Genomic DNA, 25,903 nt, shown 5'->3' with positions numbered 1-25,903 from the left:
ATCAGGTTAATGTTTTATATAAATTTTGCAGTATGTGTCACCCAAAATAGCAAACCATAACCAGATTATTATGAACATAATGCTTATATGAAACTAAGACATTTCGCAACATTTATTTTAGGTATAAAAATAAATTTATTGAAGGAATTGATATATGCCAGTAAATGGTGTATTTTTAATTTCTTTCAATAAAAACAATATTGACATTATATAAAATTGAATTATAAAACTCTAAGCGGTGGATCACTCGGCTCATGGGTCGATGAAGAACGCAGCAAACTGTGCGTCATCGTGTGAACTGCAGGACACATGAACATCGACATTTTGAACGCATATCGCAGTCCATGCTGTTATGTACTTTAATTAATTTTATAGTGCTGCTGGACTACATATGGTTGAGGGTTGTAAGACTATGCTAATTAAGTTGTTTATAAATTTTTTATAAGCATATGGTATATTATTGGATTAAATAATGATTTTATTCATAATATTAAAAAAGAAATGAAAAACATTATCTCACATTTGAATGTGAAAACGAAGAGAAATATTTTCTTTTTCAATCAAATAATACTGGAGAAATGTCTAGCATAAAAAATTGAAATATTTTTCATCTAGAATTGTCTCTTATTAATGATTCGGGAAAAGAAAAATCTTGGTTTTGTTATTATTCTTCGTTGGTTCGTTAAATGGATAAAAATGACTTTGCTTACAAGAACTATTGGAACTATTTATAACGAATTTAATTGGATTGTTTTTATCATTTATATATAAAGAATTTATGGCAAAATATAGTTATATATACAACCTCAACTCATATGGGACTACCCCCTGAATTTAAGCATATTAATTAGGGGAGGAAAAGAAACTAACAAGGATTTTCTTAGTAGCGGCGAGCGAAAAGAAAACAGTTCAGCACTAAGTCACTTTGTCTATATGGCAAATGTGAGATGCAGTGTATGGAGCGTCAATATTCTAGTATGAGAAATTAATGATTTAAGTCCTTCTTAAATGAGGCCATTTACCCATAGAGGGTGCCAGGCCCGTATAACGTTAATGATTGCTAGATGATGTTTCCAAAGAGTCGTGTTGCTTGATAGTGCAGCACTAAGTGGGTGGTAAACTCCATCTAAACTAAATATAACCATGAGACCGATAGTAAACAAGTACCGTGAGGGAAAGTTGAAAAGAACTCTGAATAGAGAGTTAAACAGTACGTGAAACTGCTTAGAGGTTAAGCCCGATGAACCTGAATATCCGTTATGGAAAATTCATCATTAAAATTGTAATATTTAAATAATATTATTAAGAATAATGTGCATTTTTTCCATATAAGGACATTGTAATCTATTAGCATATCCCAAATTTATCATAAAATATAACTTATAGTTTATTCCAATTAAATTGCTTGCATTTTAACACAGAATAAATGTTATTAATTTGATAAAGTGCTGATAGATTTATATTATTACAGAGCGTTAATTTTTCGGAATTATATAATGGCATAATTATCATTGATTTTTGTGTTTATTATATGCTCTTGTATGATTAACAATGCGAAAGATTCAGGATACCTTCGGGACCCGTCTTGAAACACGGACCAAGGAGTCTAACATATGTGCAAGTTATTGGGATGTAAACCTAATAGCGTAATTAACTTGACTAATAATGGGATTAGTTTTTTAGCTATTTATAGCTAATTAACACAATCCCGGGGCGTTCTATATAGTTATGTATAATGTATATTTATATTATTTATGCCTCTAACTGGAACGTACCTTGAGCATATATGCTGTGACCCGAAAGATGGTGAACTATACTTGATCAGGTTGAAGTCAGGGGAAACCCTGATGGAAGACCGAAACAGTTCTGACGTGCAAATCGATTGTCAGAATTGAGTATAGGGGCGAAAGACCAATCGAACCATCTAGTAGCTGGTTCCTTCCGAAGTTTCCCTCAGGATAGCTGGTGCATTTTAATATTATATAAAATAATCTTATCTGGTAAAGCGAATGATTAGAGGCCTTAGGGTCGAAACGATCTTAACCTATTCTCAAACTTTAAATGGGTAAGAACCTTAACTTTCTTGATATGAAGTTCAAGGTTATGATATAATGTGCCCAGTGGGCCACTTTTGGTAAGCAGAACTGGCGCTGTGGGATGAACCAAACGTAATGTTACGGTGCCCAAATTAACAACTCATGCAGATACCATGAAAGGCGTTGGTTGCTTAAAACAGCAGGACGGTGATCATGGAAGTCGAAATCCGCTAAGGAGTGTGTAACAACTCACCTGCCGAAGCAACTAGCCCTTAAAATGGATGGCGCTTAAGTTGTATACCTATACATTACCGCTAAAGTAGATGATTTATATTACTTGTGATATAAATTTTGAAACTTTAGTGAGTAGGAAGGTACAATGGTATGCGTAGAAGTGTTTGGCGTAAGCCTGCATGGAGCTGCCATTGGTACAGATCTTGGTGGTAGTAGCAAATAATCGAATGAGACCTTGGAGGACTGAAGTGGAGAAGGGTTTCGTGTGAACAGTGGTTGATCACGAGTTAGTCGGTCCTAAGTTCAAGGCGAAAGCCGAAAATTTTCAAGTAAAACAAAAATGCCTAACTATATAAACAAAGCGAATATAATACACTTGAATAATTTTGAACGAAAGGGAATACGGTTCCAATTCCGTAACCTGTTGAGTATCCGTTTGTTATTAAATATGGGCCTCGTGCTCATCCTGGCAACAGGAACGACCATAAAGAAGCCGTCGAGAGATATCGGAAGAGTTTTCTTTTCTGTTTTATAGCCGTACTACCATGGAAGTCTTTCGCAGAGAGATATGGTAGATGGGCTAGAAGAGCATGACATATACTGTTGTGTCGATATTTTCTCCTCGGACCTTGAAAATTTATGGTGGGGACACGCAAACTTCTCAACAGGCCGTACCAATATCCGCAGCTGGTCTCCAAGGTGAAGAGTCTCTAGTCGATAGAATAATGTAGGTAAGGGAAGTCGGCAAATTAGATCCGTAACTTCGGGATAAGGATTGGCTCTGAAGATTGAGATAGTCGGGCTTGATTGGGAAACAATAACATGGTTTATGTGCTCGTTCTGGGTAAATAGAGTTTCTAGCATTTATGTTAGTTACTTGTTCCCCGGATAGTTTAGTTACGTAGCCAATTGTGGAACTTTCTTGCTAAAATTTTTAAGAATACTATTTGGGTTAAACCAATTAGTTCTTATCAATTATAACGATTATCAATTAACAATCAATTCAGAACTGGCACGGACTTGGGGAATCCGACTGTCTAATTAAAACAAAGCATTGTGATGGCCCTAGCGGGTGTTGACACAATGTGATTTCTGCCCAGTGCTCTGAATGTCAAAGTGAAGAAATTCAAGTAAGCGCGGGTCAACGGCGGGAGTAACTATGACTCTCTTAAGGTAGCCAAATGCCTCGTCATCTAATTAGTGACGCGCATGAATGGATTAACGAGATTCCTACTGTCCCTATCTACTATCTAGCGAAACCACAGCCAAGGGAACGGGCTTGGAATAATTAGCGGGGAAAGAAGACCCTTTTGAGCTTGACTCTAATCTGGCAGTGTAAGGAGACATAAGAGGTGTAGAATAAGTGGGAGATATTAGACCTCGGTTTGGTATCGTCAATGAAATACCACTACTCTTATTGTTTCCTTACTTACTTGATTAAATGGAACGTGTATCATTTCCTAGCCATTATACGGATATATTTATTATATCTTATGGTATTGGGTTTTGATGCAAGCTTCTTGATCAAAGTATCACGAGTTTGTTATATAATCGCAAACAAATTCTTTAATAAAACGATGCATTTATGTATTTTTGATTTGAAAATTTGGTATAACTCCAATTACTCAGGTATGATCCAATTCAAGGACATTGCCAGGTAGGGAGTTTGACTGGGGCGGTACATCTCTCAAATAATAACGGAGGTGTCCCAAGGCCAGCTCAGTGCGGACAGAAACCACACATAGAGCAAAAGGGCAAATGCTGACTTGATCTCGGTGTTCAGTACACACAGGGACAGCAAAAGCTCGGCCTATCGATCCTTTTGGTTTAAAGAGTTTTTAACAAGAGGTGTCAGAAAAGTTACCATAGGGATAACTGGCTTGTGGCGGCCAAGCGTTCATAGCGACGTCGCTTTTTGATCCTTCGATGTCGGCTCTTCCTATCATTGTGAAGCAAAATTCACCAAGCGTTGGATTGTTCACCCATGCAAGGGAACGTGAGCTGGGTTTAGACCGTCGTGAGACAGGTTAGTTTTACCCTACTAATGACAAAACGTTGTTGCGACAGCATTCCTGCGTAGTACGAGAGGAACCGCAGGTACGGACCAATGGCACAATACTTGTTCGAGCGAACAGTGGTATGACGCTACGTCCGTTGGATTATGCCTGAACGCCTCTAAGGTCGTATCCGTGCTGGACTGCAATGATAAATAAGGGGCAATTTGCATTGTATGGCTTCTAAACCATTTAAAGTTTATAATTTATTTTATAAACGACAATGGATGTGATGCCAATGTAATTTGTAACATAGTAAATTAGGAGGATCTTCGATCACCTGATGCCGCGCTAGTTACATATAAAAGCATTATTTAATACAATGACAAAGCCTAGAATCAATTGTAAACGACTTTTGTAACAGGCAAGGTGTTGTAAGTGGTTGAGCAGCTGCCATACTGCGATCCACTGAAGCTTATCCTTTGCTTGATGATTCGATAAATAAATGATTTTTTCCTGTAGCCAAACACCTCGTCATCAATTTAGTGACGCATATGATATTGTCCCTATCATATAATTAATATAAAGACTTTAATGGATTGTGTCAAGTTGCCAAACACCTCGTCATCAATTTAGTGACGCATATGATATTGTCCCTATCATATAATTAATATAAAGACTTTAATGAATTGTGTCAAGTTGCCAAACACCTCGTCATCAATTTAGTGACGCATATGATATTGTCCCTATCATATAATTTTTGATATAAAGACTTTAAAGAATTGTATCAAGTTGCCAAACACCTCGTCATCAATTTAGTGACGCATATGATATTGTCCCTATCATATAATTAATATACAGACTTTAATGAATTGTGTCAAGTTGCCAAACACCTCGTCATCAATTTAGTGACGCATATGATATTGTCCTTATCATATAATTTTTGATATAAAGACTTTAAAGAATTGAATCAAGTTGCCAAACACCTCGTCATCAATTTAGTGACGCATATGATATTGTCCCTATCATATAATTAATATAAAGACTTTAATGGATTGTGTCAAGTTGCCAAACACCTCGTCATCAATTTAGTGACGCATATGATATTGTCCCTATCATATAATTAATATAAAGACTTTAATGAATTGTGTCAAGTTGCCAAACACCTCGTCATCAATTTAGTGACGCATATGATATTGTCCTTATCATATAATTTTTGATATAAAGACTTTAAAGAATTGTATCAAGTTGCCAAACACCTCGTCATCAATTTAGTGACGCATATGATATTGTCCCTATCATATAATTAATATAAAGACTTTAATGGATTGTGTCAAGTTGCCAAACACCTCGTCATCAATTTAGTGACGCATATGATATTGTCCTTATCATATAATTTTTGATATAAAGACTTTAAAGAATTGTATCAAGTTGCCAAACACCTCGTCATCAATTTAGTGACGCATATGATATTGTCCCTATCATATAATTAATATACAGACTTTAATGAATTGTGTCAAGTTGCCAAACACCTCGTCATCAATTTAGTGACGCATATGATATTGTCCCTATCATATAATTTTTGATATATAGACTTTAAAGAATTGTATCAAGTTGCCAAACACCTCGTCATCAATTTAGTTTTTTTTTTTTTTTTTTCTTTAGCGTGCGTTTATTTATTTAAAATCTGTCCTAGTGGACAATAATTAAATGGTTTTGCGGGGGAACATTAGCTTAAGGGATACTATTGTACATGTATTTGTGGCGGGTTTTATATGTGTTGTCTATTGTTGTGGAAGATCGAGAGGGTGTCTCCTCATGAGACGTCTGCTTGTTTGGCTATTGTCTAACAGGTTGGTGGCGAGGTGGTTAGGGTGGTTTTCGAGCCTTTTCAGGTATCTCTCGCTGAGCCTGGAGATTTCATCAGCGACTTGTGGGATTCCAAGTTCCCTATGTATGGCGACATTCTCGTGGTAGGGATGCGCATTACAGGCAATTCTCAAGCACCTATTCTGGAACCGCTGTATACGCAGGCGATTCGTGTGGCTTGCCGTGCCCCATAGCTGTATCCCGTAGGTCCAGATGGGCTTGAGAATTGCCTTGTACACCAGGATTTTGTGGTTCTGCCTTAGCTTGGACCCTCTCCCAATAAGCCAATGCATCTGCCTCAGACGCGCATCGGCCTGTATGCGTTTGCTGACGATGTGGGGACGCCAAGTGAGCCTGCGGTCCAGGGTAAGTCCTAGGTACTTGGGTGCGGGTGCGTTGGGAATGATGACTCCGTTTAGCGTGACCGGTGGGCAGTCTCCTCTCCTTAGTGCAAATGTTGTTTGGGTAGATTTTTCCGCGTTCACTACGATGTTCCACCTGCTGAGCCAGGGATGTAGCGCGTCCATTTGCCTTTGGATTGTTTCGGAGGCTTCTCGTGGGTCGGATGAGGAGGCGAGGAAAGCCGTGTCATCTGCATAAGTCGCTATAGTTAGGTTCCTGGAGGGGATTATGGGAAGGTCTGCGGTGTAAAGGGTGTACAGTATTGGTCCGAGCACACTGCCTTGCGGAACTCCAGCTCTGATCAGTCTGGGTAGGCTTATTGCACTTCCGCATCTGACTTGGAATGCTCTTCCCTCAGTGTAGGATTTGAGGAGGGTAAAATGGGGGCTTGGGAGGTAGGATTTGAGTTTATGGAGGAGTCCAGGATGCCAAACTCTGTCGAATGCCTGCTTCACGTCGAGCATTACAGCGCAGCAGTATTTCTTTTGCTCGAATGCCTCGAGGATCCGTTCGACTAGCCGGTGGCATTGCTCTGGTGTTCCGTGGGAGCGCCTGAAGCCAAACTGGTGATCGGGGATCAAACCAGCCTCATCCAGTACTGGCAATACTCTGCGCAAAAATACTCTTTCGAGTATTTTGGAGAGGATTGCCAGCAAACTAATCGGACGATAGGAGGCGAGATTGGCTTCAGGCTTACCAGGCTTGAGGAGGACAATAACCTCTGCTCTTTTCCACTCTTCCGGGAAGTACCCTAGCCGGAAGCAGCTGTTGTAAATGCTGGCCAGCATTTGTGTGCAGCGGGATGGGAGCATTTTTAGGGCCGCCGCATCTATACGATCCAGGCCTGGAGATTTGTTGTTCTTCAGTAGAGCAATCTCCTGCGCAACTTCCTCAGGGTCGACTGGTTCCAACGGGGGACCGGGAGAGCTTGGGCTATTGAGAAACCGGGCTGTTTCAGCATGTTCTTCGGCAGTGCAGCAGTCGAACGGAGAGAAGGCGTTGTAAAGGTGTTCGGCGAAAGCTTCTGCTCTTTCAGCATCCGAAAGGCACCAGGATCCATCTGCTTTGCGCACTGCGGAAACCTTTTTGGCTGGTCGTTTAATGTGGCGGGTGACGTTCCACAGATTGTGGTCTGGGTCCCCGGGAGAGAGTTCCTCGAGGAATCTGAGGAAGGAGTCCTGGCGTAGGCTGGAGATCTTGTCCTTCAACTCCTTTGTGGCGTGATTGAGCGCTGTTTTGTCTCTTGGATTGCGCGTCAAGAACCAAACTCTCCTGAGACGCCTCTTCTCAGTCACGAGTGCCGCAATTTCCGGGGACCAGAGGTGGAGGTCCCTGCTAGGTGTTCTCGCAGTCTTTGGTGGCGGTGGGCTTGCGAATTCCGCAGCGTTTTGCATCTGCCTGGTGAGATTCCCGATAGCTTCATCAATGTTCCTGGGTGTGTTGAGGATGGGGTTCGGATTGACGGTGGAGAGCATCCAGGACGCGAACTTGGCGGCGTCGGTATATTTTCCAGTGAGCCTTCTGAGCGGGGTTTTCCTGAGGACTGGCGTGTTGATTAGCACGTTTATTGCACAGTGGTCTGACAGGAGATCAGCATTTGTTGTGCAGCTGATCTTCGCATGCCCTATGCCTTTCGACACAGCAAAGTCCAGTAGGTCTGGAGTCTTGAGGGGATTCGTTGGCCAGTGAGTGGGCTCGCCAGTGGAGTGGCAGTCCAGTCGGTGGCGTTGCAGGTACCCAAACAGAGTTTTCCCTTTGGGGTTGTTGGCGCGCGATCCCCACCAAGAATGTTTGGCGTTATAATCTCCAGCTGCTATGAAGCGGGGCCCAAAATGCTCGAAGAACTCACTGAGGTGAGATGCTGTTATGCGGTATCTGGGGGGAAAGTAGACCGCTCCAATGTCTAAATCTCCTTGCGGGCTGACAATCCTGATGACAGGACATTGTGCCCAGTCTTGCTGAAACGCGGGCAGCTCTAGGTATTGAATACCGCTCCTGATGAGGATGGCTGCTCCACCGCGTGCTCTGCCAGAAGGATGGTCTGCATGGATGAGGTCATATCCGCTGATATTAAAGTGGGATCTGGGGGAGAAGTGGGTTTCGGCTACGAGTAGGATATCGATCTGGTGGGTCTTCAGATGGTGCTCGACTATGGCCTTGCTGTTCTGCAGGCCGTTCGCATTCCAGACGACTAGGTGGAGCTTTAGTTGCATGACTTGCTGTTGAGAATGGTGGCCACCAGCTGTGTCATCTGGGTGAACATGCGCTCCATCATCCTTTCCATCATTCCTTCCATGCGAGCGAACATCGCTTCTATCTGACCGGAGTGTGGGGTTTCTGTTTGGGTTTGGACTGGGGTTGTGGGATTCTGCGGTGCTGCGTGCACTCCGTTGAGGGCGTCTCGGTAGCTCCTGCCAGAGGTGACGTTTGGTGATGCCACGGGCGGCGCCTTGTTAGCATTAGCGACGGGCCTTGTTTTCGGAGCAGCGAGTGCTTTGGCCCTTTTGTATGCAGGGCATCCCTTGAAAGACGCAGGATGGTCCGCCTGGCAGTGGAAGCAGCACGCTTTGTCGTCCTCCCTCTTCTCACATGCCCTCGATTCGTGAGGGCCTCCACACTTTACACATCGGTATTCCAGGAAGCAGTAACGCTGTGTATGACCGAATCCTTGGCACCTGAAGCATTGAGGCACGTCGTTGAACTTCTGCGGCGGTTCAATGGTTACTACCGACCTGCAGATCCGCTTGACTTGGTAGACGTCTTTGTTGTTGCTGGAAGGCTCCAGGTTGGCGAAGAATATTCCCAGCGGTTCTTTAGTTCTTCTGCCAATGGGATTGTGCAGATCTCTAACAGCGTGCCCTTGTCTGCGAAGGTCTTCAATGATTTCCTCACGATCGGTGGAGTGGTGGAGTCCTTTGATGACAACCTTGTATGCACGTTCATCTTTCGGCTGGAAAGTCCGATGCCTCTTGTTTTGGGCCACAAGTTGGAGACGCAGAGCTGTATAGGACTCTTTGTCCGGCATCATGACACGTACGTTGTTGCCATTCACGGTCTTGTAGGTAAAATTGTTCTTCGGGCCTACAAGAGTCGTGATCATCTTGACGAGTGCCGAGATGTTGGTCACATCGGGGATAAAAATCGGAGGTGGCTTGATGGTCTTCGGGGTGGGCTTTGGTTTCTCGGGGGTCTTGGGCTTGGAATCGTCTTTAGGTCCGGGTTCGTCATCAGAGCTCTCTTGGTCGTACTCGTCTTCTTCGGTCGAGAGTAAAGCGAAGGCGTTGTTGGCGAGCTTCTTGCGCAGAGCTGCGCTAGTGCTTGGCTTATCTTCCAGCTCCTCTCCCTGTGCTTTCTTTGCCGGTTTTCGCTTTATCTCGCCCGGCTCTGTATGCGAGGTGCTTCCCTCGCTGCTGGAGCTGCTCTTGCGTGTTCTCAGAGCCTTTTTGCGTGGTGTTGTTCCAAGCTTGTGGGTGCGCGGGGGGGCCTGCCAGTCCATCTTCTCCAAAGTTGATAAGGAGTGAGGAGGGGGGGGGGGGGGAAGCTGGGCACCGTAAGCCGGTGAGCCAGGCAGCACGTGGCTGCTGCTTTGCAATTATACCGCTGCTTCGAGCACTGGGTTTTTTGCGCTGATAACACGCACACTCGGGTGTGCGATGGTGTTAGTGCGAACTACCGTTAGGTACGTTGGCTGGGCCAATCAAAACGCGCGACAAGATCACGCGACGCGAAGTGGCTGGGCACAAGTAACGGGACTTACAACTGTGAACAATTTGCTAACAATTTGCTAACAATTTGCTGTCGATCCGCAGGCACGTCTGCACTCGTCGAGTGTTCGATCGCGACTGATCAATTTAGTGACGCATATGATATTGTCCCTATCATATAATTAATATAAAGACTTTAATGGATTGTGTCAAGTTGCCAAACACCTCGTCATCAATTTAGTGACGCATATGATATTGTCCTTATTATATAATTTTTGATATAAAGACTTTAAAGAATTGTATCAAGTTGCCAAACACCTCGTCATCAATTTAGTGACGCATATGATATTGTCCCTATCATATAATTAATATACAGACTCTAATGAATTGTGTCAAGTTGCCAAACACCTCGTCATCAATTTAGTGACGCATATGATATTGTCCCTATCATATAATTTTTGATATAAAGACTTTAAAGAATTGTATCAAGTTGCCAAACACCTCGTCATCAATTTAGTGACGCATATGATATTGTCCCTTTCATATAATTAATATAAAGACTTTAATGGATTGTGTCAAGTTGCCAAACACCTCGTCATCAACTACTATATTATGGTTGCGCCGACCTCTCATATTGTATTCTCTTATGTGTTCATAGGATTTTGACAATTATACGAGTAAATTAAATAATATACATATGAAAATGATTAATTATTATATGTATAAGGGAAAAAATGATGAAATATTCCCATATTATCTTAGTATTATAGAGGAAAGACCGTTGCCGACCTCTGATATTGTTCAAACTTATGTATTTATATGATTTTGGCAATTATATGAGTAAATTAAAAAATATACATATGAAAATGGTTAATTATTATATGTATATGGGAAAAAATGCTAAGATATTCCCATATTCTCTTAGTATTATAGAGAAAAGCCATTTAAGTGAGAGGGTATAGTAGTGTAAACGACCGGAATTACGACAGAGGGTTCAAAAACTACTATAGGTAGGCAGTGGTTGCCGACCTCTCATATTGTTCAAAACTTATGTATTCATATGATTTTGGCAATTGTATGAGTAAATTAAATAATATACATATGAAAATGATTAATTATTATATGTATAAGGGAAAAAATGCTGAAATATTCCCACATTCTCTTAGTATTATAGAGAAAATCCATTATAGTGAGAGGGTATAGTAGTGTAAACGACCGGAATTACGACAGAGGGTTCAAAAACTACTATAGGTAGGCAGTGGTTGCCGACCTCTCATATTGTTCAAAACTTATGTATTCATATGAATTTGGCAATTATATGAGTAAATTAAATAATATACATATGAAAATGATTAATTATTATATGTATAAGGGAAAAAATGCTGAAATATTCCCACATTCTCTTAGTATTATAGAGAAAATCCATTATAGTGAGAGGGTATAGTAGTGTAAACGACCGGAATTACGACAGAGGGTTCAAAAACTACTATAGGTAGGCAGTGGTTGCCGACCTCTCATATTGTTCAAAACTTATGTATTCATATGATTTTGGCAATTATATGATTAAATTAAATAATATACATATGAAAATGGTTAATTATTATATGTATATGGGAAAAAATGCAGAGATATTCCCATATTCTCTTAGTATTATAGAGAAAAGCCATTTAAGTGAGAGGGTATAGTAGTGTAAACGACCGGAATTACGACAGAGGGTTCAAAAACTACTATAGGTAGGCAGTGGTTGCCGACCTCTCATATTGTTCAAAACTTATGTATTCATATGATTTTGGCAATTGTATGAGTAAATTAAATAATATACATACGAAAATGATTAATTATTATATGTATATGGGAAAAAATGCAGAGATATTCCCATATTCTCTTAGTATTATAGAGAAAAGCCATTTAAGTGAGAGGGTATAGTAGTGTAAACCACCGGAATTACGACAGAGGGTTCAAAAACTACTATAGGTAGGCAGTGGTTGCCGACCTCTCATATTGTTCAAAACTTATGTATTCATATGATTTTGGCAATTGTATGAGTAAATTAAATAATATACATATGAAAATGATTAATTATTATATGTATAAGGGAAAAAATGCTGAAATATTCCCACATTCTCTTAGTATTATAGAGAAAATCCATTATAGTGAGAGGGTATAGTAGTGTAAACGACCGGAATTACGACAGAGGGTTCAAAAACTACTATAGGTAGGCAGTGGTTGCCGACCTCTCATATTGTTCAAAACTTATGTATTCATATGATTTTGGCAATTATATGATTAAATTAAATAATATACATATGAAAATGGTTAATTATTATATGTATATGGGAAAAAATGCTGAGATATTCCCATATTCTCTTAGTATTATAGAGAAAAGCCATTTAAGTGAGAGGGTATAGTAGTGTAAACGACCGGAATTACGACAGAGGGTTCAAAAACTACTATAGGTAGGCAGTGGTTGCCGACCTCTCATATTGTTCAAAACTTATGTATTCATATGATTTTGGCAATTGTATGAGTAAATTAAATAATATACATATGAAAATGATTAATTATTATATGTATAAGGGAAAAAATGCTGAAATATTCCCACATTCTCTTAGTATTATAGAGAAAATCCATTATAGTGAGAGGGTATAGTAGTGTAAACGACCGGAATTACGACAGAGGGTTCAAAAACTACTATAGGTAGGCAGTGGTTGCCGACCTCTCATATTGTTCAAAACTTATGTATTCATATGATTTTGGCAATTATATGATTAAATTAAATAATATACATATGAAAATGGTTAATTATTATATGTATATGGGAAAAAATGCTGAGATATTCCCATATTCTCTTAGTATTATAGAGAAAAGCCATTATAGTGAGAGGGTATAGTAGTGTAAACGACCGGAATTACGACAGAGGGTTCAAAAACTACTATAGGTAGGCAGTGGTTGCCGACCTCTCATATTGTTCAAAACTTATGTATTCATATGAATTTGGCAATTATATGAGTAAATTAAATAATAAACATATAAAAATTAATATTTATTATATGTATAAAAAAAAAAATAATCATATTATATATGAATAATGGAAAAAAAATGAAATGTTCCTATAATCTCTTAATATATAAGAGAATAGACCGTATGTTGGGTGGCAAACGGAATTGAAAATACCCGCTTTGAGGACAGCGGGTTCAAAAACTACTATAGGTAGGCAGTGGTTGCCGACCTCCCGCATTATTCGAAATATTTATTTCGGATTATGTTTATATTGGTTACATAAAATAAAGTATATTATTATCCGTACAAATTTGTTTCTCAGTTCTATAGAACACGGGACTTGGCTCCGCGGATAATAGGAATATACGCTTTTTAGATAATATCGTTGAAACAAAAGTCAAGTTTCTATTATATATAGAATAACAAATCGTTTCCATATATTATCGTTAATTTTTGGAGGCAGGCAAATATTAATTTATTACCTGCCGTATAGTTGGATTATTATATCGTTACGGTATAATACAAATATGGATTCTTATGAAAGAAATATAAAATTATATATTAAATGTGGAAATATTATCATATGCGCTTGGTTTTATGTTATATATTACCAGAGAGATATATGAAAAGAGATAAATTTTAAATTTATCTTCAAAATGCAAATGATTTAACTTAATATTTATATTGGTTAAACAAAAATTGTACATGTGTGGATACAATAATTATGTATGTTGGAAATAAAATGATATTTTATAATGAAATATGTATATATAAAAAGATAAAATTATAGAAACATATATATTACAATAATTATATGAAATTCTTGTTATATTGGTAAAACAAGTATAAATTAAAAATGAAAATATGGATTACGAATGCTATATAAAAATGGCCGTAATCGAATAGATTTTTTACTTATATTTATATATTTAAAATTTTACCCAAAGGCGAAATATTGAATTTTATTCAATATAATAAAAATCATGGAATTATATAAAGTGAAAAATCTATATATCTATTATATTGCTTATTTCGATTCAAAAAATATGAATGGAATATGAAGGAAAAACATTATTCTGGTTGATCCTGCCAGTAGTTATATGCTTGTCTCAAAGATTAAGCCATGCATGTCTAAGTACACACGAATTAAAAGTGAAACCGCAAAAGGCTCATTATATCAGTTATGGTTCCTTAGATCGTTAACAGTTACTTGGATAACTGTGGTAATTCTAGAGCTAATACATGCAATTAAAACATGAACCTTATGGGACATGTGCTTTTATTAGGCTAAAACCAAGCGATCGCAAGATCGTTATATTGGTTGAACTCTAGATAACATGCAGATCGTATGGTCTTGTACCGACGACAGATCTTTCAAATGTCTGCCCTATCAACTTTTGATGGTAGTATCTAGGACTACCATGGTTGCAACGGGTAACGGGGAATCAGGGTTCGATTCCGGAGAGGGAGCCTGAGAAACGGCTACCACATCTAAGGAAGGCAGCAGGCGCGTAAATTACCCACTCCCAGCTCGGGGAGGTAGTGACGAAAAATAACAATACAGGACTCATATCCGAGGCCCTGTAATTGGAATGAGTACACTTTAAATCCTTTAACAAGGACCAATTGGAGGGCAAGTCTGGTGCCAGCAGCCGCGGTAATTCCAGCTCCAATAGCGTATATTAAAGTTGTTGCGGTTAAAACGTTCGTAGTTGAACTTGTGCTTCATACGGGTAGTACAACTTACAATTGTGGTTAGTACTATACCTTTATGTATGTAAGCGTATTACCGGTGGAGTTCTTATATGTGATTAAATACTTGTATTTTTTCATATGTTCCTCCTATTTAAAAACCTGCACTAGTGCTCTTAAACGAGTGTTATTGTGGGCCGGTACTATTACTTTGAACAAATTAGAGTGCTTAAAGCAGGCTTCAAATGCCTGAATATTCTGTGCATGGGATAATGAAATAAGACCTCTGTTCTGCTTTCATTGGTTTTCAGATCAAGAGGTAATGATTAATAGAAGCAGTTTGGGGGCATTAGTATTACGACGCGAGAGGTGAAATTCTTGGACCGTCGTAAGACTAACTTAAGCGAAAGCATTTGCCAAAGATGTTTTCATTAATCAAGAACGAAAGTTAGAGGTTCGAAGGCGATCAGATACCGCCCTAGTTCTAACCATAAACGATGCCAGCTAGCAATTGGGTGTAGCTACTTTTATGGCTCTCTCAGTCGCTTCCCGGGAAACCAAAGCTTTTGGGCTCCGGGGGAAGTATGGTTGCAAAGCTGAAACTTAAAGGAATTGACGGAAGGGCACCACCAGGAGTGGAGCCTGCGGCTTAATTTGACTCAACACGGGAAAACTTACCAGGTCCGAACATAAGTGTGTAAGACAGATTGATAGCTCTTTCTCGAATCTATGGGTGGTGGTGCATGGCCGTTCTTAGTTCGTGGAGTGATTTGTCTGGTTAATTCCGATAACGAACGAGACTCAAATATATTAAATAGATATCTTCAGGATTATGGTGCTGAAGCTTATGTTAGCCTTCATTCATGGTGGCAGTAAAATGTTTATTGTGTTTGAATGTGTTTATGTAAGTGGAGCCGTACCTGTTGGTTTGTCCCATTATAAGGACACTAGCTTCTTAAATGGACAAATTGCGTCTAGCAATAATGAGATTGAGCAATAACAGGTCTGTGATGCCCTTAGATGTCCTGGGCTGCACGCGCGCTACAATGAAAGTATCAACGTGTATTTCCTAGACCGAGAGGTCCGGGTAAACCGCTGAACCACTTTCATGCTTGGGATTGTGAACTGAAACTGTTCACATGAACTTGGAATTCCCAGTAAGTGTGAGTCATTAACTCGCATTGATTACGTCCCTGCCCTTTGTACACACCGCCCGTCGCTACTACCGATTGAATTATTTAGTGAGGTCTCCGGACGTGATCACTGTGACGCCTTGCGTGTTACGGTTGTTTCGCAAAAGTTGACCGAACTTGATTATTTAGAGGAAGTAAAAGTCGTAACAAGGTTTCCGTAGGTGAACCTGCGGAAGGATCATTATTGTATAATATCCTTATCGTTAATAAATATTTGTTATAATACAAATAAATACAATTTACCAAAATAAAAATATTACAAAATGATTCCACGGAATCAAAAGTTAAAGTCAAAATAAAATGAAGATGGCTTTTATTTTATATGTGGGGCTTGGCAACCTCATAAAAAGACTTTAACATTATTAATGTTGCTGTGCGTATTTGTGGCAGTACTTACTACAACAACGGCGTTTCCTATAAAAACAAATTCTCGAAAATGGAAATCGAAGAAACTAAACTAAATTCGAAAGTAGAAGTCGAATTAAAATAAAAATAATTTTGAATGTGTGGTAATCAAAATAAGTGTGTGTGTATATGGACCATAATATACACGCGTTGCGAATATGTATTGTTCATCTATGTTATGAGCATACGTTGGCTAATGCAACAACCTAAAATATACAATGTTTGTACCTGTCATCCATCAGGTTAATGTTTTATATAAATTTTGCAGTATGTGTCACCCAAAATAGCAAACCATAACCAGATTATTATGATACATAATGCTTATATGAAACTAAGACATTTCGCAACATTTATTTTAGGTATAAAAATAAATTTATTGAAGGAATTGATATATGCCAGTAAAATGGTGTATTTTTAATTTCTTTCAATAAAAACAATATTGACATTATATAAAATTGAATTATAAAACTCTAAGCGGTGGATCACTCGGCTCATGGGTCGATGAAGAACGCAGCAAACTGTGCGTCATCGTGTGAACTGCAGGACACATGAACATCGACATTTTGAACGCATATCGCAGTCCATGCTGTTATGTACTTTAATTAATTTTATAGTGCTGCTTGGACTACATATGGTTGAGGGTTGTAAGACTATGCTAATTAAGTTGTTTATAAATTTTTTATAAGCATATGGTATATTATTGGATTAAATAATGATTTTATTCATAATATTAAAAAAGAAATGAAAAACATTATCTCACATTTGAATGTGAAAAACGAAGAGAAATATTTTCTTTTTCAATCAAATAATACTGAGAAATGTCTAGCATAAAAAATTGAAATATTTTTCATCTAGAATTGTCTCTTATTAATGATTCGGAAAAAGAAAAATCTTGGTTTTGTTATTATTCTTCGTTGGTTCGTTAAATGGATAAAAATGACTTTGCTTACAAGAACTATTGGAACTATTTATAACGAATTTAATTGATTGTTTTATCATTTATATATAAAGAATTTATGGCAAAATATAGTTATATATACAACCTCAACTCATATGGGACTACCCCCTGAATTTAAGCATATTAATTAGGGGAGGAAAAGAAACTAACAAGGATTTTCTTAGTAGCGGCGAGCGAAAAGAAAACAGTTCAGCACTAAGTCACTTTGTCTATATGGCAAATGTGAGATGCAGTGTATGGAGCGTCAATATTCTAGTATGAGAAATTAATGATTTAAGTCCTTCTTAAATGAGGCCATTTACCCATAGAGGGTGCCAGGCCCGTATAACGTTAATGATTGCTAGATGATGTTTCCAAAGAGTCGTGTTGCTTGATAGTGCAGCACTAAGTGGGTGGTAAACTCCATCTAAAACTAAATATAACCATGAGACCGATAGTAAACAAGTACCGTGAGGGAAAGTTGAAAAGAACTCTGAATAGAGAGTTAAACAGTACGTGAAACTGCTTAGAGGTTAAGCCCGATGAACCTGAATATCCGTTATGGAAAATTCATCATTAAAATTGTAATATTTAAATAATATTATTAAGAATAATGTGCATTTTTTCCATATAAGGACATTGTAATCTATTAGCATATCCCAAATTTATCATAAAATATAACTTATAGTTTATTCCAATTAAATTGCTTGCATTTTAACACAGAATAAATGTTATTAATTTGATAAAGTGCTGATAGATTTATATTATTACAGAGCGTTAATTTTTCGGAATTATATAATGGCATAATTATCATTGATTTTTGTGTTTATTATATGCTCTTGTATGATTAACAATGCGAAAGATTCAGGATACCTTCGGGACCCGTCTTGAAACACGGACCAAGGAGTCTAACATATGTGCAAGTTATTGGGATGTAAACCTAATAGCGTAATTAACTTGACTAATAATGGGATTAGTTTTTTAGCTATTTATAGCTAATTAACACAATCCCGGGGCGTTCTATATAGTTATGTATAATGTATATTTATATTATTTATGCCTCTAACTGGAACGTACCTTGAGCATATATGCTGTGACCCGAAAGATGGTGAACTATACTTGATCAGGTTGAAGTCAGGGGAAACCCTGATGGAAGACCGAAACAGTTCTGACGTGCAAATCGATTGTCAGAATTGAGTATAGGGGCGAAAGACCAATCGAACCATCTAGTAGCTGGTTCCTTCCGAAGTTTCCCTCAGGATAGCTGGTGCATTTTAATATTATATAAAATAATCTTATCTGGTAAAGCGAATGATTAGAGGCCTTAGGGTCGAAACGATCTTAACCTATTCTCAAACTTTAAATGGGTAAGAACCTTAACTTTCTTGATATGAAGTTCAAGGTTATGATATAATGTGCCCAGTGGGCCACTTTTGGTAAGCAGAACTGGCGCTGTGGGATGAACCAAACGTAATGTTACGGTGCCCAAATTAACAACTCATGCAGATACCATGAAAGGCGTTGGTTGCTTAAAACAGCAGGACGGTGATCATGGAAGTCGAAATCCGCTAAGGAGTGTGTAACAACTCACCTGCCGAAGCAACTAGCCCTTAAAATGGATGGCGCTTAAGTTGTATACCTATACATTACCGCTAAAGTAGATGATTTATATTACTTGTGATATAAATTTTGAAACTTTAGTGAGTAGGAAGGTACAATGGTATGCGTAGAAGTGTTTGGCGTAAGCCTGCATGGAGCTGCCATTGGTACAGATCTTGGTGGTAGTAGCAAATAATCGAATGAGACCTTGGAGGACTGAAGTGGAGAAGGGTTTCGTGTGAACAGTGGTTGATCACGAGTTAGTCGGTCCTAAGTTCAAGGCGAAAGCCGAAAATTTTCAAGTAAAACAAAAATGCCTAACTATATAAACAAAGCGAATATAATACACTTGAATAATTTTGAACGAAAGGGAATACGGTTCCAATTCCGTAACCTGTTGAGTATCCGTTTGTTATTAAATATGGGCCTCGTGCTCATCCTGGCAACAGGAACGACCATAAAGAAGCCGTCGAGAGATATCGGAAGAGTTTTCTTTTCTGTTTTATAGCCGTACTACCATGGAAGTCTTTCGCAGAGAGATATGGTAGATGGGCTAGAAGAGCATGACATATACTGTTGTGTCGATATTTTCTCCTCGGACCTTGAAAATTTATGGTGGGGACACGCAAACTTCTCAACAGGCCGTACCAATATCCGCAGCTGGTCTCCAAGGTGAAGAGTCTCTAGTCGATAGAATAATGTAGGTAAGGGAAGTCGGCAAATTAGATCCGTAACTTCGGGATAAGGATTGGCTCTGAAGATTGAGATAGTCGGGCTTGATTGGGAAACAATAACATGGTTTATGTGCTCGTTCTGGGTAAATAGAGTTTCTAGCATTTATGTTAGTTACTTGTTCCCCGGATAGTTTAGTTACGTAGCCAATTGTGGAACTTTCTTGCTAAAATTTTTAAGAATACTATTTGGGTTAAACCAATTAGTTCTTATCAATTATAACGATTATCAATTAACAATCAATTCAGAACTGGCACGGACTTGGGGAATCCGACTGTCTAATTAAAACAAAGCATTGTGATGGCCCTAGCGGGTGTTGACACAATGTGATTTCTGCCCAGTGCTCTGAATGTCAAAGTGAAGAAATTCAAGTAAGCGCGGGTCAACGGCGGGAGTAACTATGACTCTCTTAAGGTAGCCAAATGCCTCGTCATCTAATTAGTGACGCGCATGAATGGATTAACGAGATTCCTACTGTCCCTATCTACTATCTAGCGAAACCACAGCCAAGGGAACGGGCTTGGAATAATTAGCGGGGAAAGAAGACCCTTTTGAGCTTGACTCTAATCTGGCAGTGTAAGGAGACATAAGAGGTGTAGAATAAGTGGGAGATATTAGACCTCGGTTTGGTATCGTCAATGAAATACCACTACTCTTATTGTTTCCTTACTTACTTGATTAAATGGAACGTGTATCATTTCCTAGCCATTATACGGATATATTTATTATATCTTATGGTATTGGGTTTTGATGCAAGCTTCTTGATCAAAGTATCACGAGTTTGTTATATAATCGCAAACAAATTCTTTAATAAAACGATGCATTTATGTATTTTTGATTTGAAAATTTGGTATAACTCCAATTACTCAGGTATGATCCAATTCAAGGACATTGCCAGGTAGGGAGTTTGACTGGGGCGGTACATCTCTCAAATAATAACGGAGGTGTCCCAAGGCCAGCTCAGTGCGGACAGAAACCACACATAGAGCAAAAGGGCAAATGCTGACTTGATCTCGGTGTTCAGTACACACAGGGACAGCAAAAGCTCGGCCTATCGATCCTTTTGGTTTAAAGAGTTTTTAACAAGAGGTGTCAGAAAAGTTACCATAGGGATAACTGGCTTGTGGCGGCCAAGCGTTCATAGCGACGTCGCTTTTTGATCCTTCGATGTCGGCTCTTCCTATCATTGTGAAGCAAAATTCACCAAGCGTTGGATTGTTCACCCATGCAAGGGAACGTGAGCTGGGTTTAGACCGTCGTGAGACAGGTTAGTTTTACCCTACTAATGACAAAACGTTGTTGCGACAGCATTCCTGCGTAGTACGAGAGGAACCGCAGGTACGGACCAATGGCACAATACTTGTTCGAGCGAACAGTGGTATGACGCTACGTCCGTTGGATTATGCCTGAACGCCTCTAAGGTCGTATCCGTGCTGGACTGCAATGATAAATAAGGGGCAATTTGCATTGTATGGCTTCTAAACCATTTAAAGTTTATAATTTATTTTATAAACGACAATGGATGTGATGCCAATGTAATTTGTAACATAGTAAATTAGGAGGATCTTCGATCACCTGATGCCGCGCTAGTTACATATAAAAGCATTATTTAATACAATGACAAAGCCTAGAATCAATTGTAAACGACTTTTGTAACAGGCAAGGTGTTGTAAGTGGTTGAGCAGCTGCCATACTGCGATCCACTGAAGCTTATCCTTTGCTTGATGATTCGATAAATAAATGATTTTTTCCTGTAGCCAAACACCTCGTCATCAATTTAGTGACGCATATGATATTGTCCCTATCATATAATTAATATAAAGACTTTAATGGATTGTGTCAAGTTGCCAAACACCTCGTCATCAATTTAGTGACGCATATGATATTGTCCCTATCATATAATTAATATAAAGACTTTAATGAATTGTGTCAAGTTGCCAAACACCTCGTCATCAATTTAGTGACGCATATGATATTGTCCCTATCATATAATTTTTGATATAAAGACTTTAAAGAATTGTATCAAGTTGCCAAACACCTCGTCATCAATTTAGTGACGCATATGATATTGTCCCTATCATATAATTAATATACAGACTTTAATGAATTGTGTCAAGTTGCCAAACACCTCGTCATCAATTTAGTGACGCATATGATATTGTCCTTATCATATAATTTTTGATATAAAGACTTTAAAGAATTGAATCAAGTTGCCAAACACCTCGTCATCAATTTAGTGACGCATATGATATTGTCCCTATCATATAATTAATATAAAGACTTTAATGGATTGTGTCAAGTTGCCAAACACCTCGTCATCAATTTAGTGACGCATATGATATTGTCCCTATCATATAATTAATATAAAGACTTTAATGAATTGTGTCAAGTTGCCAAACACCTCGTCATCAATTTAGTGACGCATATGATATTGTCCTTATCATATAATTTTTGATATAAAGACTTTAAAGAATTGTATCAAGTTGCCAAACACCTCGTCATCAATTTAGTGACGCATATGATATTGTCCCTATCATATAATTAATATAAAGACTTTAATGGATTGTGTCAAGTTGCCAAACACCTCGTCATCAATTTAGTGACGCATATGATATTGTCCTTATCATATAATTTTTGATATAAAGACTTTAAAGAATTGTATCAAGTTGCCAAACACCTCGTCATCAATTTAGTGACGCATATGATATTGTCCCTATCATATAATTAATATACAGACTTTAATGAATTGTGTCAAGTTGCCAAACACCTCGTCATCAATTTAGTGACGCATATGATATTGTCCCTATCATATAATTTTTGATATATAGACTTTAAAGAATTGTATCAAGTTGCCAAACACCTCGTCATCAATTTAGTGACGCATATGATATTGTCCCTAGCATATAATTAATATAAAGACTTTAATGGATTGTGTCAAGTTGCCAAACACCTCGTCATCAATTTAGTGACGCATATGATATTGTCCTTATTATATAATTTTTGATATAAAGACTTTAAAGAATTGTATCAAGTTGCCAAACACCTCGTCATCAATTTAGTGACGCATATGATATTGTCCCTATCATATAATTAATATACAGACTCTAATGAATTGTGTCAAGTTGCCAAACACCTCGTCATCAATTTAGTGACGCATATGATATTGTCCCTATCATATAATTTTTGATATAAAGACTTTAAAGAATTGTATCAAGTTGCCAAACACCTCGTCATCAATTTAGTGACGCATATGATATTGTCCCTTTCATATAATTAATATAAAGACTTTAATGGATTGTGTCAAGTTGCCAAACACCTCGTCATCAACTACTATATTATGGTTGCGCCGACCTCTCATATTGTATTCTCTTATGTGTTCATAGGATTTTGACAATTATACGAGTAAATTAAATAATATACATATGAAAATGATTAATTATTATATGTATAAGGGAAAAAATGATGAAATATTCCCATATTATCTTAGTATTATAGAGGAAAGACCGTTGCCGACCTCTGATATTGTTCAAACTTATGTATTTATATGATTTTGGCAATTATATGAGTAAATTAAAAAATATACATATGAAAATGGTTAATTATTATATGTATATGGGAAAAAATGCTAAGATATTCCCATATTCTCTTAGTATTATAGAGAAAAGCCATTTAAGTGAGAGGGTATAGTAGTGTAAACGACCGGAATTACGACAGAGGGTTCAAAAACTACTATAGGTAGGCAGTGGTTGCCGACCTCTCATATTGTTCAAAACTTATGTATTCATATGATTTTGGCAATTGTATGAGTAAATTAAATAATATACATATGAAAATGATTAATTATTATATGTATAAGGGAAAAAATGCTGAAATATTCCCACATTCTCTTAGTATTATAGAGAAAATCCATTATAGTGAGAGGGTATAGTAGTGTAAACGACCGGAATTACGACAGAGGGTTCAAAAACTACTATAGGTAGGCAGTGGTTGCCGACCTCTCATATTGTTCAAAACTTATGTATTCATATGAATTTGGCAATTATATGAGTAAATTAAATAATATACATATGAAAATGATTAATTATTATATGTATAAGGGAAAAAATGCTGAAATATTCCCACATTCTCTTAGTATTATAGAGAAAATCCATTATAGTGAGAGGGTATAGTAGTGTAAACGACCGGAATTACGACAGAGGGTTCAAAAACTACTATAGGTAGGCAGTGGTTGCCGACCTCTCATATTGTTCAAAACTTATGTATTCATATGATTTTGGCAATTATATGATTAAATTAAATAATATACATATGAAAATGGTTAATTATTATATGTATATGGGAAAAAATGCAGAGATATTCCCATATTCTCTTAGTATTATAGAGAAAAGCCATTTAAGTGAGAGGGTATAGTAGTGTAAACGACCGGAATTACGACAGAGGGTTCAAAAACTACTATAGGTAGGCAGTGGTTGCCGACCTCTCATATTGTTCAAAACTTATGTATTCATATGATTTTGGCAATTGTATGAGTAAATTAAATAATATACATACGAAAATGATTAATTATTATATGTATATGGGAAAAAATGCAGAGATATTCCCATATTCTCTTAGTATTATAGAGAAAAGCCATTTAAGTGAGAGGGTATAGTAGTGTAAACCACCGGAATTACGACAGAGGGTTCAAAAACTACTATAGGTAGGCAGTGGTTGCCGACCTCTCATATTGTTCAAAACTTATGTATTCATATGATTTTGGCAATTATATGATTAAATTAAATAATATACATATGAAAATGGTTAATTATTATATGTATATGGGAAAAAATGCTGAGATATTCCCATATTCTCTTAGTATTATAGAGAAAAGCCATTATAGTGAGAGGGTATAGTAGTGTAAACGACCGGAATTACGACAGAGGGTTCAAAAACTACTATAGGTAGGCAGTGGTTGCCGACCTCTCATATTGTTCAAAACTTATGTATTCATATGAATTTGGCAATTATATGAGTAAATTAAATAATAAACATATAAAAATTAATATTTATTATATGTATAAAAAAAAAATAATCATATTATATATGAATAATGGAAAAAAAATGAAATGTTCCTATAATCTCTTAATATATAAGAGAATAGACCGTATGTTGGGTGGCAAACGGAATTGAAAATACCCGCTTTGAGGACAGCGGGTTCAAAAACTACTATAGGTAGGCAGTGGTTGCCGACCTCCCGCATTATTCGAAATATTTATTTCGGATTATGTTTATATTGGTTACATAAAATAAAGTATATTATTATCCGTACAAATTTGTTTCTCAGTTCTATAGAACACGGGACTTGGCTCCGCGGATAATAGGAATATACGCTTTTTAGATAATATCGTTGAAACAAAAGTCAAGTTTCTATTATATATAGAATAACAAATCGTTTCCATATATTATCGTTAATTTTTGGAGGCAGGCAAATATTAATTTATTACCTGCCGTATAGTTGGATTATTATATCGTTACGGTATAATACAAATATGGATTCTTATGAAAGAAATATAAAATTATATATTAAATGTGGAAATATTATCATATGCGCTTGGTTTTATGTTATATATTACCAGAGAGATATATGAAAAGAGATAAATTTTAAATTTATCTTCAAAATGCAAATGATTTAACTTAATATTTATATTGGTTAAACAAAAATTGTACATGTGTGGATACAATAATTATGTATGTTGGAAATAAAATGATATTTTATAATGAAATATGTATATATAAAAAGATAAAATTATAGAAACATATATATTACAATAATTATATGAAATTCTTGTTATATTGGTAAAACAAGTATAAATTAAAAATGAAAATATGGATTACGAATGCTATATAAAAATGGCCGTAATCGAATAGATTTTTTACTTATATTTATATATTTAAAATTTTACCCAAAGGCGAAATATTGAATTTTATTCAATATAATAAAAATCATGGAATTATATAAAGTGAAAAATCTATATATCTATTATATTGCTTATTTCGATTCAAAAAATATGAATGGAATATGAAGGAAAAACATTATTCTGGTTGATCCTGCCAGTAGTTATATGCT

At 37.2% G+C, this 25,903-nt stretch overlaps 5 non-coding genes and 1 pseudogene across 5 annotated transcripts in view; all 6 read left to right on the top strand.

Annotated features, from left to right (window-relative positions):
• The first annotated feature begins 227 nt into the window (after nucleotides 1–227).
• Nucleotides 228–405, top strand: LOC116803195 (annotated as a pseudogene).
• Nucleotides 406–801: 396 nt separating this feature from the next.
• On the top strand, nucleotides 802–4,762 carry LOC116803193. Its single transcript, XR_004363458.1, has one exon. It is a non-coding gene; the product is annotated as a large subunit ribosomal RNA (ribosomal RNA).
• Nucleotides 4,763–14,312: 9,550 nt separating this feature from the next.
• On the top strand, nucleotides 14,313–16,308 carry LOC116803197. Its single transcript, XR_004363461.1, has one exon. It is a non-coding gene; the product is annotated as a small subunit ribosomal RNA (ribosomal RNA).
• Nucleotides 16,309–16,995: 687 nt separating this feature from the next.
• LOC116803194 lies at nucleotides 16,996–17,174 on the top strand. Its single transcript, XR_004363459.1, has one exon. It is a non-coding gene; the product is annotated as a 5.8S ribosomal RNA (ribosomal RNA).
• A 394-nt stretch (nucleotides 17,175–17,568) lies between these two features.
• On the top strand, nucleotides 17,569–21,530 carry LOC116803192. Its single transcript, XR_004363457.1, has one exon. It is a non-coding gene; the product is annotated as a large subunit ribosomal RNA (ribosomal RNA).
• A 4,341-nt stretch (nucleotides 21,531–25,871) lies between these two features.
• Nucleotides 25,872–25,903, top strand: part of LOC116803196 — a 1,995-nt gene continuing 1,963 nt past the window's right edge. The window contains exon 1 of the ribosomal RNA XR_004363460.1: nucleotides 25,872–25,903. This exon is cut by the window's right edge and continues 1,963 nt beyond it. This is a non-coding gene — a ribosomal RNA (small subunit ribosomal RNA).

This window comes from Drosophila sechellia, unplaced genomic scaffold (assembly GCF_004382195.2).
Source record: "Drosophila sechellia strain sech25 unplaced genomic scaffold, ASM438219v1 U_306, whole genome shotgun sequence".
NCBI classification, from domain to species: Eukaryota; Metazoa; Arthropoda; class Insecta; order Diptera; family Drosophilidae; genus Drosophila; species Drosophila sechellia.
Note: the sequence above shows the minus strand (reverse complement) of the source record. Positions and strands in the feature narration are given on the sequence as shown.